The 15,044-nt window shown below is 38.8% G+C and overlaps 7 non-coding genes across 7 annotated transcripts; all 7 read right to left on the bottom strand.

Annotated features, from left to right (window-relative positions):
- Positions 1-864: 864 nt before the first annotated feature.
- Positions 865-936, bottom strand: TRNAP-AGG (transfer RNA proline (anticodon AGG)). The gene has a single exon. It is a non-coding gene; the product is annotated as a tRNA-Pro (tRNA).
- Positions 937-2,068: 1,132 nt separating this feature from the next.
- On the bottom strand, positions 2,069-2,140 carry TRNAP-UGG (transfer RNA proline (anticodon UGG)). Its single transcript has one exon. It is a non-coding gene; the product is annotated as a tRNA-Pro (tRNA).
- A 2,268-nt stretch (positions 2,141-4,408) lies between these two features.
- On the bottom strand, positions 4,409-4,480 carry TRNAP-AGG (transfer RNA proline (anticodon AGG)). The gene has a single exon. It is a non-coding gene; the product is annotated as a tRNA-Pro (tRNA).
- Positions 4,481-5,575: 1,095 nt separating this feature from the next.
- TRNAP-UGG (transfer RNA proline (anticodon UGG)) lies at positions 5,576-5,647 on the bottom strand. Its single transcript has one exon. It is a non-coding gene; the product is annotated as a tRNA-Pro (tRNA).
- Positions 5,648-8,245: 2,598 nt separating this feature from the next.
- Positions 8,246-8,317, bottom strand: TRNAP-CGG (transfer RNA proline (anticodon CGG)). The gene has a single exon. It is a non-coding gene; the product is annotated as a tRNA-Pro (tRNA).
- Positions 8,318-10,700: 2,383 nt separating this feature from the next.
- On the bottom strand, positions 10,701-10,772 carry TRNAP-UGG (transfer RNA proline (anticodon UGG)). Its single transcript has one exon. It is a non-coding gene; the product is annotated as a tRNA-Pro (tRNA).
- Positions 10,773-13,347: 2,575 nt separating this feature from the next.
- Positions 13,348-13,419, bottom strand: TRNAP-CGG (transfer RNA proline (anticodon CGG)). The gene has a single exon. It is a non-coding gene; the product is annotated as a tRNA-Pro (tRNA).
- Positions 13,420-15,044: the final 1,625 nt, after the last annotated feature.

The following is a 15,044-nucleotide window of genomic DNA, read 5'->3' on the forward strand; positions in this document are numbered from 1 at the left end:
TCGGTCGGCCCACATATATGCCTTCCCTTGTATATACGTAATTTCTGGAAAGTTATCAGCGTAAGGTCTCTTCCCTTTTTTATACGTGTACTCACATAGTGTCAAGATACGCCGGTCCTGTAACTTATTTGCTATACCAGGCCCCAGAATGTCCCTCCACAGCCACCAGTTCACATTTATGAAGGAGAGAAACCTCTATTTACCTATGCAAACCAACAAATATTTTTGAAGGATATATAATGATATTAAAAAGAAAAGAAGCGTCGATAAGATGGACGTCTTCAAATTCCAAAGTAGCCTACGCAGCAATGCTTGAGGCGGGTCACTCCAAACGTGAGATGCGGACTCCATACTCGCGCGAGTATTGAGTTATTAACAAAGCTTAAACGATAAAATACTGATCAGGGAAGTGAACGCTCGATTTCATTCAAGGTGTTCATTAAAAGGCTGTGCTCAGGTTTTCTATCGCGTTTTCCAATCCGCTTCTTCATAATTTCATCTCTGTTCATGTAGTGATATTTAGTATTGACAGCACTTGCAGAGAAGAAATTGATATCGGATGTATGTAGCTACTAACTTGTGCATATGTATGTGTATGTGTGTGTGTGTATGTGTAAGCGCATGTAAGTATACTTGTGTGGTTTCTTAGATAAACTGCTTCCGCGTATTCCCGTGTGAGCGGCGACTTCCACTCTTACTAGGTGAGATGTTCACTGTTGAATTTTATGAGTATATATTGCACATATGAATAAGCTGTTATATCCTTTCAACGGGAGATGAAGTGCTCTTTTCTAATCATGGATCTATTTTGAGCGCCTTGAATAAATCTAGTTGTCATTTGAGGAATTTCCTTCAGAAAACACTGGGCCTGACCGGGATTTGAACCCGGGACCTCTCGCACCCTAAGCGAGAATCATACCCCTAGACCATCAGGCCACGCATAATATATTAATGTGAAAAGAGATTAAATATCAACATTTTTCTTACAGTTAGAATTATAAACAACTGGAAACGATAATCTCTATCCTCACAGTTTGAACAGTGCCGTGAGTACAAGAGTGTAAGTTATATGGAAGTAAGCAGAATTTCTAAGCCTTAACTTATGGTTTTTGCTCTTAATTTGACCTTCTCCATTCTTTTTCCCCTTCTCTCCGAGTACTCGCTTCTACTATCTAAAGCAATTCTCCACCAGGAGACCCAGGCGCTTGTATTCCATTGTATTTCTTTGCTGTACTCTCATCACCGCACTCTCCCTTTGCTTTTACACATCAGTCCTATAACCAATTCACTATAATAAACCCACAATATACTTCTACAATTGGCAATCCAAATCTTTGAGATAGCGCTGCTATAGGTATGCTCCTATGTCTTGTATTTCTAACTCTCGCAAAGCAATTTGTTGTTCGAATGGTCTGTAATTATAACCTAATGTTATTCAAAATAACGAAAGCATGAGAAAGATAAATGTCTTCAGATCCCACGTGTTGAGCACTGAGTGAGACGAATCACTCCAAACGTGAGATGCGCACTCCATACACGTTTGTTGAGTCACCAGCTAAACTGCGTTGATTTGTTTCTTTATTTTATGATACTAAACATTCATTTGCGTATAAGCTGTTTTTCAGCAAATTTCAAACGAGAGTTTATCTCATGTTCCAACCCCCTACGCCATCATTTCAGCTCTGTTCGTGAAACAGCTGTTTAGGATTCACATCATACCGAGAGAAAAAATGTAAAATAAATGCATGTAACTATCAACTAGTGTATGTGTTCATGTGTGTGTGTGTGTGTGTGTGTGTGTGTGTGTGATTATGCCTGGATAGTTGTGAGTTCTTATATAAAACATAAAATATCCTTAGCATCCATTTCATTGTATCATATTATCATTTCGACTTCCAGTCTTATTGGGTATGCTTACTGTCAAATTTCATGATGATTCTGAGTATACACTCGTACCAGCTGCTTATCTATGTCTGAGGAGGATGAATTGTTCTTTCCTCATGACAAGTCTATTTTGAGCACTATGAATAAATCCTCTGGTATTAAGAACAATTATTCAGAAAATACTGGGCCTGACCGGGATTTGAACCCGGGACCTCTCGCACCCAAAGCGAGAATCATACCCCTAGACCATCAGGCCAAGGTTACTACGTACTAATAGAAATAAGTACACATTATAATTTTCTTATTGTTAGGAACTGGAGATTTATAAACGACTAGAAAACAGAACCTGTGCACTAAGTTTGGGCAGTGTGCAATGAATAGACGAGTGTATGTCACATTGGATTTGATAGCAATTCTACCCGCTCTCTTATGGCTTCGTTTCTTACTAGTAACTTGACCTCCTCCATTCCTAGTCAGTTTCTCTCCGAGCACTCTCTTCAACGTTACAGTGCAAATCTCTACCAGGCGACTCACACACCACGTACCACGCCTTATCTGTATTTCATTCTTCAATCTTATTAGAATATGATCTCCTTGTGTTTTCTTCGCGTACACATGTTATGTCAGTATACGCTGGTTCTATATGTAATTCACTATGCCAGACTCCACGTCGTGCTTCAACAGCCGCTAATTCACATCTTTCAAAATTAAAAACCTCTATCATAGATAGCCTCTTATATTTGATATTTCTAGTTCATGGAAAATACCTAATCATTCCAACGACTGGAAATTATAGAGATAGTGTTATTGAAAAGAGGAGCAGCATCGACAAGATGGAAGTTTTCAGGTTCCACCTTGTTGAGCATTGAGTGAAGCGAGTCACTCCAACCGTGAGATGCCTACTCCCTACGCGAGCGAGCACTTCCCATATATTTAGTCAGAAACTGAATTTTGTTGATTAAATTTATAATCACGGAACTGGACGTTCACATTCATGCAAGCTATTTATCCAAATAATGTAATTGAGTTTTCTATCGCGTAAGTCAATCAACACGCAAAAAAGAAATTATATCGGGTGAACGTCAACTACCAAGTATGTGTCTATGTTTATCAACATGTACATTCAAACATATATTGGTTCTCATGTAAAGCACACAACATCCATTACCCGCACTTCTGTGCCCTATTATAGTTGTAACATAGTCATTGATCAAGTCTGTTCCTTGTCTAATTTTATGATCCAGAGTGTACATCTGAATCATCTTTTTATCTATTTTGGAGGCGGGTGAAGTATTGTTGTACCACATGTCTGATTTGAGAACTATGATTGATAACCTGGAGTTTAGAACAATTTCTTTCAGATAACACTGGGTCTTATTGGGATATGAACCCGGGACTTCCCCCTAGACCACCAGGCCAAGCTTGCTAGAAAAAGTGAAAATAGGTACAAATATATCTTATTATATTGGGGCAATTACAAAAGGCTAAAAAAGAGAATCTCTACTGACTTTGGACTGAGTGCACTGAGTGTAAGAGCGGATATCACATGGGAGTTAGCAGAATTTTTATTCCGTTCACATGTGGTTTCTTTTCTTAATTTGACCTTCTCTATTCTTAATCCGTTTCTCTCCCAGCACTCCGACCCTATCGTGCAAATCTTTCGGTCGGCCCACATATATGCCTTCCCTTGTATTTACGTAATTTCTGCAAAATTATCAGCATAAGGTCTCTTCCCTTTTTTATACGTGTACTCACATAGTGTCAAGATACGCCGGTCCTGTAACTTATTTGCTATACCAGGCCCCAGAATGTCCCTCCACAGCCACCAGTTCACATCTATGAAGGAGAGAAACCTCTATTTACCTATGAAAACCAACAAATATTTTTGAAGGATATGTAATGATGTTAAAAAGAAAAGAAGCGTCGATAAGATGGACGTCCTCAAATTCCAAAGTAGGCTACTCAGCAATGCTTGAGGCGGGTCACTCCAAACGTGAGATGCGGACTCCATACTCGCGCGAGTATTGAGTTATTAACAAAGCTTAAACGATAAAATCCTAATCAGGGAAGTGAACGCTCGATTTCATACAAGGTGTTCATTAAAAGGCTGTGCTCAGGTTTTCTATCGCGTTTTCCAATCCACTTCTTCATAATTTCATCTCTGTTCATGTAGCGATATTTAGTATTGACAGCACTTGCAGAGAAGAAATTGATATCGGATATATGTAGCTACTAACTTGTGCATATGTATGTGTGTGTGTGTGTATGTATGTGTAAACGCATGTAAGTATATTTGTGTGGTTTCTTAGATAAATTGCTTCCGCGTATTCCCGTGTGAGCGGCGACTTCCACTCTTACTAGGTGAGATGTTCACTGTTGAATTTTATGAGTATATATTGCACATATGGATAAGCTGTTATTCCCTTTCAATGGGAGATGAAGTGCTCTTTTCTAATCATGGATCTATTTTGAGCGCCATGAATATATCTAGTTGTCATTTGAGGTATTTCCTTCAGAAAACACTGGGCCTGACCGGGATTTGAACCCGGGACCTCTCGCACCCTAAGCGAGAATCATACCCCTAGACCATCAGGCCACGCATAATATATAAATGTGAAAAGAGATCAAATATAAAAAAAATTCTTACAGTTAGAATTATAAACAACTAGAAACGATAATCTCTATCCTCACAGTTTGAACAGTGACGTGAGTACAAGAGTGTAAGTTATATGGAAGTTAGCAGAATTTTTAAGCAGTAACATATGGTTTTTGCTCTTAATCTGACCTCTCCATTCTTATTCCGCTTCTCTCCGAACACTCGCTTCTACTCTCTAAAGCAAATCTCCACCAGGAGACCCAGGCGCTTGCCTTCCATTGTATTTCTTTGCTGTACTCTTATCACCGCACTCTCCCATTAATTTTACACACCAGTCCTATAACCAATTCAATATAATAGACCCACAATATACTTCTACAATTGCTAATCCACTTCTTTGAGATAGCGCTGTCAAAGGTATCCTCCTATGTCTTGTATTTCTAGCTCATGCAAAGCAATTAGTCGTTCGAATGGTCTGTAATTATAACCTAATATTATTCAATATAATTAAATCATGAGAAAGATGAATGTCTTCAGATCCCACGTGTTGAGCGCTGAGTGAGACGAATCACTCCAAACGTGAGATACGCATTCCATACCCAGGGGAGTAAAGCCCGTCTACTGAGTCAGTAGCTAAACTGCGTTGATTTGTTTCTTTATTTTATGATACTAAACATTCATTTCCGTATAAGCTGTTTTTTTTTTAGCAAATTTTGAATGATAGTTTATCTCGTGGTCAACCCCCTACGCCATTCTTTCAGCTCTATTCGTGAAACATACGTAGAGAAAAAAAGGTATTATAAATGCATATAACTACTAACTAGTGTATGTATTCATGTGTGTGTGTGTGTGATTATGCCTGAATAGTTGTGAGTTCTTATATAAAACAAAATATCATTTGCATGCATTTCATTGTATCATATTATCATTTCGACCACCACTCTTATTGGCTATGTTTACTATCAAATTTCATGATTCTGAGTATACTCGTACCAGCTGCTTATCTATGTCTGAGGAGGATGTTTTCATGACAAGTCTATTTTGAGCGTTATGAATAAATCTCCTGGTATTAGGAACAACTATTCAGAAAACACTGGGCCTGACCGGGATTTGAACCCGGGACCTCTCGCACCCAAAGCGAGAATCATACCCCTAGACCATCAGGCCAAGGTTACTATACACTACTAGAAATAAGTACATATTATAATCTTTTATTGTTAGGAACTGGAGATTTATAAACGGCTAGAACATAGAACCTACACACTAAGTTTGGGCAGTGTGCAATGAATAGACGAGTGTATGTCACATTGGATTTGATAGCAATTCTACCCGCTCTCTAATGGCTTCGTTTCTTACTAGTAACTTGACCTCCTCCATTCCTAGTCAGTTTCTCTCCGAGCACTCTCTCCAACGTTACAGTGCAAGACTCTACCAGGCGACTCACACACTACGTACCACGCCTTATCTTGTCCTGTATTTCATTCCTCCAATCTTATCAGAATATGGTCTTCTTGTGTTTTCTTCACGTGCTCATGTTATGTCAGTATACGCTGATTCTATATTTAATTCACTATACCAGACCCCACGTCATGCTTCAACAGCCGCCAATTCACATCTTTCAAAATGAATAATGAGATTGTATCATATATATATCCTCTTATGTTTTATATTTCTAGTTCATGTAAAATACCTAATCATTCAAAGGACTGCAATTATAGAGATAGTGTTATTGAAAAGAGGAGCAGCATTGACAAGATGGAAGTTTTCAGGTTCCACCTTGTTGAGCATTGAGTGAAGCGAGTCACTCCAACCGTGAGATACCTACTCCATACGCACGCGAGCATTTACTACTAAGTCAGAAACTGAATTTGTTGAAAACATTTTGATCACGGAACTGAACGTTCAAATTCTTATAAGTTGTTCATCAACATTATGCAATTGGGTTTTCTATCGCGTGTGCTCATCCACTATCAACTAAGGGTGCTTAATAATCACTCCACACACAAAGAAGAAATGGATATCGGGTGAACGTTAACTACTTATTAGCGTAGGTTTGTGTGGTATTTGTGTGTGTCATTACACGTGGATGCACACATACTTGTGTTGGTTTTCATATAAAACATAAAACATCGTAATGGATGTTTTATGTTTTATATGAAAACCAACTTCCACGTATCCTGTTACAATTGTGACTTCCAGTGTTACTGGATGAGGATGTTCACTGCCAAATTTTATTACCCTGAGAGTACATAAGGATTAGCTGTTTATCCATTTTGGATCAGCATGATGTATTCTTTTATCATAGAGATCTACATTGAGAACTATGATTAATCTCCTGGTGTATAGAACAATATCTTTCAGAAAACATTGGGCCTGATCGGGATTCGAACCCGAGACCTCTCGCACTCAAAGCAAGAATCATATCCTTAGACCATTAGGCCTAGTTTATTTTTATTTCCTATTGGGGGAAATATAAGTGACTAAAAGAGAATCTATACCTATTGATTTTGGACACAGTACACTGAATGCATGAGTGGATGTCACATGAGAGTTAGTAGAATTCTTAATCCGGTCATTTGTGGCCTCTTTTCTTAATTTGAGCTCCTCCATTCTTAATCTGGTTCTCTCCGAGCACTTACTCCAACCCAACTGTGCAAATCTCTACCGGGCGACCCACATACATGCCTTCCCCTTTATTCAATTTCTGCAAAATTATCAGCGTAAGGTCTCTTCTCTTTTTTATTCGTGTACTTATATAGTGTCATGATACGCCGGTACTATATCATATTTGCTATACCAGGCCCCAAGAATATCCCTCCACAGCCATCAGTTCACATTTATGAAGGAGAGAAACTTTTTTTTTATCTACTCTCCTATGTCGTGTTCCTCGTCTATGCAAAACACCAAATTGTTCCAATGACGATTTATTGTTATCCAAAGGAAGAGGAGCGTCAATAAGATAGGCGTCTTCAAACTCAACAGTATTCATGTTTGTGTGAGGCTGAGTCAGTAACTAAGCTTAAATGATAAAATATTGATCACGGTACTGATCTCTCGATGTCATATAAGGTGTCAAAAGGCCATAACTAAGTTTTCTATCACTTGTTTCAATCCCCTTCGTCCTAATTTCAATTCTGTTTGTCTAGCGATATTTAGTATTCACAGGAATCGCAGAGAAGAAATTGATATCGGATGCATGTAATTAACTTGTACGTGTGTGTATGTGTATGTGTGTGTGTGATTCACAATGGTCTTAGATCACGTATTGGACTCGTGATCGACAGCTATTTCCCTCCCGAAAGAAAACTCAGATCTCATATGTGACCGATCTATTTGCAATGCTGTGACCTTACACGCACACACACACCAAACTCCCTATCCACGAGAGTTGGAGTAACGACTCACAGCGCAACGATACTGAAATTATTTCAGGTTTGGGCAGGATTCGAACCCGGACCGCCGTAGCGTCGGCCTCGAATGCTACCACTGCGCGCGCGCGCGCATGTTCATTTATGAATACTTGTGTGAGTTCTATAAAGCATACATTATGCTTTGCACACATTTCATTGTGATATGTTACACTTTCGACTCCAGCTCTTATTGGGTGAGGATGTCCAATGTCGAATTTCATAATCTTGAGTACATAAACGGATCATCTGCTTATTCATTTCTAAGGAGGATGGAGTGTTCCTTTCTCATGACAAGTCCTTTTTGAGCATTATAGATAGATCTCCTTGTATTAGGAGCAGTTATTCAGTAAACACTGGGCCTGACCGGGAATTGAACCCGGGACCTCTCGCACCCGAAGCGAGAATCATACCCCTAGACCATCAGGCCAAGATTTAAATATACTACTAGAAATAAGTAAATGCTATAAATTTTCTGTTGTTAGAAAATTGAAATTATTAAACAGCTAGAAAATAAAACCTGCGCACTAAGTTTGGACAGAGCACAATGAGTGGACGAGTGTATGTCACAGGATTTTTATAGTAATTTTATCCACTCCCTTATGGTTTGGTTTCTCAATTTCACCTCCATTCTTAATTCGTTTCTCTCCGAGCACTCTTTCCAACGTCACAATTGAAGTCTCTTCCAGTCGACTCTTACATCACATACCACACCTTATCCTGTATTTCATTCCTCCAATCTCATCAGAATATGGTGTGCGTGTGTTTTCATCGTGTGCTCATGTAATGTCAATATACACTGTCTCTATACGTAAATCACTATACTATACCCCACACCGTTCTTCAGTAGCCGCCAATTCACATGTTTCAAAATGAAAAACCTCTATCATAGATATCTTCTTATGTCTTATATTTCTAGTTCATGTAAAACACCTAATCATCTCAATGACTGGCGAGTATGTAAATGATGTTATTGAAAAGAGGAGTAGCCTTGATACGATGGAAGTTTTCAGATTCCACCCAGTTGAGCATTGCACGAAGCGAGTCACTCCAAACGTGAGATGCCTACTTCATACGCGAGCGAGCACTTCCCATCCACTTAGTCAGAAACTGAATTTTGTCGATTAAATTTTGACCACGGAACTGAACGTTCACATTTATACAAGCTGTTCATCCAAATGATATAATTGGGTTTTCTATTGCGTGTGTCAATCTACGCGCAACGAAGAAATTGATATCGGGTGAACGTCAACTACCAAGGTTGTGTATGTGTTTATTTACATGTACATTCAAACATACTTGTATTGGTTCTCATGTAAAGCATATAAAATCCATTACCCGCACTTCCGTGCCCTATTACAGTTGTGAGGAACACTCTCATTAATCAAGGATGTTCCTTGCCGACTTTTATGACCCAGAGTGTACACCTGAATCAGCTTTATATCTATTTTGGAGGAGGGTGAAGTATTGTTTTCCCACATATCTAATTTGCGAACCATGACTTAACACCCTGGGATTTAGAACGAGTTCTTTCAGATAACACCGGACGTTATCGGGGTTTGAACCCAGGACCTTTCGTGCACATAGCGAGAATCATACCCCTAGACCATCATGCCAACCTTACAAAATGACGTGAAAATAGGCAAAAAATATCTTATTCTGTTTGGGGGAATTATAAACAGCTAGAAAAGAGAATCTCTACCTGATGACTTTGGCCACGCATAATGTAATAAGTGAAAACAGATTAAATATATATTTTTTTCTCATGATTAGAGTTATAAACAGAAAAGATAATCTCTATCCTCACAATTTGAATAGTGCGGTGAGTGCAAGAGTGTAAGTTATATGGAAGTTAGCAGAATTTCTAAGCGTTAACTTATGGTTTTTGCTCTTAATTTGACCTTCTCCATTTTTATTCCTCTTCTCTCCGAGCACACAATTCTACTATCTAAAGCAAATCTCCAGCAGGAGACCCATGCGCTTGCCTTCCATTGCATTTCTTTTCTGTACTCTCATCACCGCACTCTCCCTTTACTTTTACACATCAGTCCTATAACTAATTCACTATAATAGACCCACAATATACTTCTACAATTGCCAATCCACTTTGAGATAGCGCTGCTATAGGTATGCTCCTATGTCTTGTATTTCTAGCTCATGCAAAACAATTAGTCATTGGAATGGTCTGTAATTATAACCTAATATTATTCAATATAATTAAATAATGAGAAAGATGAATGTCTTCAGATCCCACGTGTTGAGCACTGAGTGAGACGAATCACTCCAAACGTGAGATGCGCACTCCATACCCAGGGGAGTAAAGCCCGTCTACTGAGTCAGTAGCTAAACTGCGTTGATTTGTTCCTTTATTTTATGATACTAAACATTCATTTCCGTATAAGCTGTTTTTCAGCAAATTTTGAATGAGAGTTTATCTCGTGGTCAACCCTCTACGCCATTCTTTCAGCTCTATTCGTGAAACATACGTAGAGAAAAAAAGGTATTATAAATGCATATAACTACTAACTAGTGTATGTATTCATGTGTGTGTGTGCGTGATTATGCCTGAATAGTTGTGAGTTCTTATATAAAACAAAATATCCTTTGCATGCAATTCATTGTATCATATTATAATTTCGACCACCACTCTTATTGGCTATGTTTACTATCAAATTTCATGATTCTGAGTATACACTCGTACCAGCTGCTTATCTATGTCTGAGGAGGATGAATTGTTCTTTTCTCATGACAAGTCTATTTTGAGCGTTATGAATAAATCTCCTGGTATTAGGAACAACTATTCAGAAAATACTGGGCCTGACCGGGATTTGAACCCGGGACCTCTCGCACCCAAAGCGAGAATCATACCCCTAGACCATCAGGCCAAGGTTACTATACACTATTAGAAATAAGTACATATTATAATCTTTTATTGTTAGGAACTGGAGATTTATAAACGGCTAGAACATAGAACCTGCACACTAAGTTTGGACAGTGTGCAATGAATAGACGAGTGTATGTCACGTTGGATTTGATAGCAATTCTACCCGCTCTCTAATGGCTTTGTTTCTTACTAGTAACTTGACCTCCTCCATTCTTAGTCAGTTTCTCTCCGAGCACTCTCTCCAACGTTACAGTGCAAGACTCTACTGGGTGACTCACACACTACGTACCACGCCTTATCTTGTCCTGTATTTCATTCCTCCAATCTTATCAGAATATGGTCTTCTTGTGTTTTCTTCACGTGCTCATGTTATGTCAGTATACGCTGATTCTATATTTAATTCACTATACCAGACCCCACGTCGTGGTTCAACAGCCGCCAATTCACATCTTTCAAAATGAATAATGAGATTGTATCATAGATATCCTCTTATGTTTTATATTTCTAGTTCATATAAAATACCTAATCATTCAAAGGACTGCAATTATAGAGATAGTGTTATTGAAAAGAGGAGCAGCATTGACAAGATGGAAGTTTTCAGGTTCCACCTTGTTGAGCATTGAGTGAAGCAAGTCACTCCAACCGTGAGATACCTACTCCATACGCACGCGAGCATTTACTACTAAGTCAGAAACTGATTTTGTTGAAAACATTTTGATCACGGAACTGAACGTTCAAATTCTTATAAGTTGTTCATCAACATTAAGCAATTGGGTTTTCTATCGCGTGTGCCAGTCCACTATCAACTAGGGGTGCTTAATAATCACTCCACACACAAAGAAGAAATGGATATCGGGTGAACGTTAACTACTTATTAGTGTGGGTCTGTGTGGTATTTGTGTGTGTCATTACACGTGGATGCACACATACTTGTGTTGGTTTTCATATAAAACACAAAACATCCATTACCCGCACTTCCACGTATCCTGTTACAATTGTGACTTCCAGTGTTACTGGATGAGGATGTTCACTGCCAAATTTTATTACTCTGAGAGTACATATGGATCAGCTGTTTATCCATTTTGGATCAGCATGATGTATTATTTTATTATAGAGATCTACATTGAGAACTATGATTAATCTCCTGGTGTATAGAACAATATCTTTCAGAAAGCATTGGGCCTGATCAGGATTTGAACCCGGGACATCTCGCACTCAAAGCAAGAATCATATCCTTAGACCATTAGGCCTAGTTTATTTTTATTTCCTATTGGGGGAAATATAAGTGACTAAAAGAGAATCTCTACCTATTGATTTTGGACACAGTACACTGAATGCATGAGTGGATGTCACATGAGAGTTAGTAGAATTCTTAATCCGGTCATTTGTGGCCTCTTTTCTTAATTTGAGCTCCTCCATTCTTAATCTGGTTCTCTCCGAGCACTTACTCCAACCCAACTGTGCAAATCTCTACCGGGCGACCCACATACATGCCTTCCCCTGTATTCAATTTCTGCAAAATTATCAGCGTAAGGTCTCTTCCCTTTTTTTATTCGTGTACTTATATAGTGTCAAGATACGCCGGTCCTATATCATATTTGCTATACCAGGCCCCAAGAATATCCCTCCACAGCCATCAGTTCACATTTATGAAGGAGAGAAACTTTTTTTTTTATCTACTCTCCTATGTCGTGTTCCTCGTCTATGCAAAACACCAAATTGTTCCAATGACGATTTATTGTTATCCAAAGGAAGAGGAGCGTCAATAAGATAGGCGTCTTCAAACTCAACAGTATTCATGTTTGTGTGAGGCTGAGTCAGTAACTAAGCTTAAATGATAAAATATTGATCACGGTACTGATCTCTCGATGTCATATAAGGTGTCAAAAGGCCATAACTAAGTTTTCTATCACTTGTTTCAATCCCCTTCGTCCTAATTTCAATTCTGTTTGTCTAGCGATATTTAGTATTCACAGCAATCGCAGAGAAGAAATTGATATCGGATGCATGTAATTAACTTGTACATGTGTGTATGTGTATGTGTGTGTGTGATTCACAATGGTCTTAGATCAAGTATTGGACTAGTGATCGACAGCTATTTCCCTCCCGAGAGAAAACTCAGATCTCATATGTGACCGATCTATTGGTAATGCTGTGACCTTACACGCACACACACACCAAACTCTCTATCCACGAGAGTTGGAGTAACGACTCACAGCGCAACGATACTGAAATTATTTCAGGTTTGGGCAGGATTCGAACCCGGACCGCCGTAGCGTCGGCCTCGAATGCTACCACTGCCTGCGCGCGCGCATGTTCATTTATGAATACTTGTGTGAGTTCTATAAAGCATACATTATGCTTTGCACACATTTCATTGTGATATGTTACACTTTCGACTCCAGCTCTTATTGGGTGAGGATGTCCAATGTCGAATTTCATAATCTTGAGTACATAAACGGATCATCTGCTTATTCATTTCTAAGGAGGATGGAGTGTTCCTTTCTCATGACAAGTCCTTTTTGAGCATTATAGATAGATCTCCTTGTATTAGGAGCAGTTATTCAGTAAACACTGGGCCTGACCGGGAATTGAACCCGGGACCTCTCGCACCCGAAGCGAGAATCATACCCCTAGACCATCAGGCCAAGATTTAAAAAACTACTAGAAATAAGTAAATCCTATAAATTTTCTGTTGTTAGAAAATTGAAATTATTAAACAGCTAGAAGATAAAACCTGCGCACTAAGTTTGGACAGAACACAATTAGTGGACGAGTGTATATCGCAGGGTTTTTATAGTAATTTCATCCACTCCCCTATGGTTTGGTTTCTCAATTTCACCTCCATTCTTAATTCGTTTCTCTCCGAGCACTCTTTCCAACGTCACAATTGAAGTCTCTTCCAGTCGACTCTTACATCACATACCACACCTTATCCTGTATTTCATTCCTCCAATCTCATCAGAATATGGTGTGCGTGTGTTTTCATCGTGTGCTCATGTAATGTCAATATACACTGTCTCTATACGTAAATCACTATACTATACCCCACACCGTTCTTCAGTAGCCGCCAATTCACATGTTTCAAAATGAAAAACCTCTATCATAGATATCTTCTTATGTCTTATATTTCTAGTTCATGTAAAACACCTAATCATCTCAATGACTGGCGAGTATGTAAATGATGTTATTGAAAAGAGGAGTAGCCTTGATACGATGGAAGTTTTCAGATTCCACCCAGTTGAGCATTGCACGAAGCGAGTCACTCCAAACGTGAGATGCCTACTTCATACGCGAGCGAGCACTTCCCATCCACTTAGTCAGAAACTGAATTTTGTCGATTAAATTTTGACCACGGAACTGAACGTTCACATTTATACAAGCTGTTCATCCAAATGATATAATTGGGTTTTCTATTGCGTGTGTCAATCTACGCGCAACGAAGAAATTGATATCGGGTGAACGTCAACTGCCAAGGTTGTGTATGTGTTTATTTACATGTACATTCAAACATACTTGTATTGGTTCTCATGTAAAGCATACAAAATCCATTACCCGCACTTCCGTGCCCTATTACAGTTGTGAGGAACACTCTCATTAATCAAGGATGTTCCTTGCCGATTTTTATGACCCAGAGTGTACACCTGAATCAGCTTTATATCTATTTTGGAGGAGGGTGAAGTATTGTTTTCCCACATATCTAATTTGCGAACCATGACTTAACACCCTGGGGTTTAGAACGAGTTCTTTCAGATAACACTGGACCTTTTCAGGGTTTGAACCCAGGACCTCTCGTGCCCAAAGCGAGAATCATACCCCTGGACCATCATGCCAACCTTAGAAAATGATGTGAAAATAGGCATTAAATATTTTATTGTGTTGGGGGGGAATTATAAACAGCTAGAAAAGAGAATCTCTACCTGATGACTTTGGCCACGCATAATGTAATAAGTGAAAACAGATTAAATATATATTTTTTTCTCATGATTAGAGTTATAAACAGAAAAGATAATCTCTATCCTCACAATTTGAATAGTGCGGTGAGTGCAAGAGTGTAAGTTATATGGAAGTTAGCAGAATTTCTAAGCGTTAACTTATGGTTTTTGCTCTTAATTTGACCTTCTCCATTTTTATTCCTCTTCTCTCCGAGCACACAATTCTACTATCTAAAGCAAATCTCCAGCAGGAGACCCATGCGCTTGCCTTCCATTGCATTTCTTTTCTGTACTCTCATCACCGCACTCTCCCTTTACTTTTACACATCAGTCCTATA

Source organism: Oratosquilla oratoria, chromosome 14, assembly GCF_046742065.1.
Source record: "Oratosquilla oratoria isolate Oo_2021 chromosome 14, ASM4674206v1, whole genome shotgun sequence".
In the NCBI taxonomy this organism is placed as follows: domain Eukaryota; kingdom Metazoa; phylum Arthropoda; class Malacostraca; order Stomatopoda; family Squillidae; genus Oratosquilla; species Oratosquilla oratoria.